Source organism: Triticum dicoccoides, chromosome 3B, assembly GCF_002162155.2.
Source record: "Triticum dicoccoides isolate Atlit2015 ecotype Zavitan chromosome 3B, WEW_v2.0, whole genome shotgun sequence".
NCBI classification, from domain to species: domain Eukaryota; kingdom Viridiplantae; phylum Streptophyta; class Magnoliopsida; order Poales; family Poaceae; genus Triticum; species Triticum dicoccoides.
The window spans coordinates 389230720-389232567 of NC_041385.1; the positions used below are offsets into that span (position 1 = coordinate 389230720).

The window sequence follows — 1848 nt, forward strand, 5'->3', positions numbered from 1 at the left end:
TCGGATCCAAAATCCGACCCGATAGCTTAACGGCGTTCCGTTACGGTGGATGCCACGTGTCGGTCACCCTTGACGAAAGCACTTCTGTGATGCGCGATTTATCGTCATGGAAGTGGACACTTCCGTGATGATAATTTTGGTAATGTCATGGAACACATCTACAACAGCACAGGTATGACTATCTTGATTCTGTCATAAAATCGTCATGGATGTACATGCATGACAAAAAACGCGACCTACTGTGACAAACACGTATCATCACGGAAGTGTATTTTTTGTAGTGAATAGAAAGAGAAGGTAAAGGGGGGGGGGGGTTGGAGATTCTTTCAAGAATGCATGGCTTCCTCCTATTTTGCTTCAACAGAAGCCCTTAAAATCTTGCTGCTATGGCAGCAAGAGTTATCCATTTCATAGGCGAGGGTGGGGGAGAAGCAAGCCGAACCTCTGATCGACCTGGACACGTCAAAAATTCTCGGCGCCGAGAGAAAGAAGAGATTCAGTAAGTGCTTTCTTTTATAAGAAGAGCGTTGGCTTGGAAGAAGATAATGAAATACAAACAACCACGCTGGTTGTAATAGATCGACTTGAATGCGTCTTCTTGCTCCAGCATTCAAATTCCATTTCAAGGGAGGACGACGTACCATGATACTTTCAGTTTTTTCGAGCCCTGCTTTGGTCTCTGGTTTGATGGTTGTACGTGCTAAAAATCTGGTACATTCTGTTTTGTTTCCCATCCTAGTCTTTTGCGACACTTCTGGTCTACTTATTTTGTTAGGTCTCGACTTCTCCGCTACGATCTCCCCAGTAGTTCATATAGGAGCTATTGTCGTTTCATTCCTATTCATGGTTATGATGTTCAATATTCAAATAGCGGAGATTCACGAAGAAGTATTGCGCTATTTACCAATGAGTGGTATTATTTGACTGATCTTTTGGTGGGAAATGTTCTTCATTTTAGATAATGAAACCATTCCATTACTACCAACCCACAGAAATACGACCTCTCTGAGATATACGGTTTATGCCGGAAAGGTACGAAGTTGGACTAATTTGGAAACATTGGGCAATTTAGTTTATACCTACTATTCCGTCTGGTTTTTCGTTTCTAGTCTGATTTTATTAGTTGCTATGATTGGGGCTATAGTACTTACTATGCATAGGACTACAAAGGTGAAAGAACAGGATGTATTCTGGCGAAATGCCTTGGATTCTAGGAGCCATATAATGAGCAGGACTATTTCTCCTTTTGGCCATCTCCATAGAAGAAGCTTCTGCTCCAAAGTGGAGGGAGGGGAATCTATGGATTCCTATAACCCTACTTATATCGAATTTTTAAGACAACATTTAGGGTTTTTTTCCCGCGTTTGGTACCAAATCTGGATAAACTCCTTTTGGTTCTTAAACCGGAGGAAATTCTCTTTCTGGCTTTCCGCTTCTCGCGGGATGTGAACATGTTTAAATTACCCCTAAAGAATATCAAAGATATGATTAAAGAAGCAATGGCTAAAGAGGAGGAAAACAGATACAAGCCTCCGGTGGAAGGTTGTGAAGACCGTCGTATGACTTTGGAAGAAAGGAGGAAATTGCTGGAAGCATTTTCTTTCCTATGGGATAAAAAACAATGAATTGGAACTATTGAGTGGTGTAGCTATCCATCTTAGCAAATAGAGATACCGAGGCCCACCAACCTACTACTTCTTGGTTTGGTGGGGAAAGAGGAGTGGGTATGAGGGCTTCTTTCACTTTTTTAGGCTAGTTTACATCATTCCACATGATGATTTGCTAATTGTTTTATGATCCTTGACTAGCTATATAGACCCTAGGAACTTGCATGTGCTATTACTGCTG

The 1848-nt window shown here is 41.5% G+C and overlaps 1 pseudogene; it reads left to right on the plus strand.

The window, feature by feature from the left end:
- The first annotated feature begins 588 nt into the window (after positions 1-588).
- Positions 589-1507, plus strand: LOC119281305 (annotated as a pseudogene).
- The last annotated feature ends 341 nt before the right edge of the window (positions 1508-1848 follow it).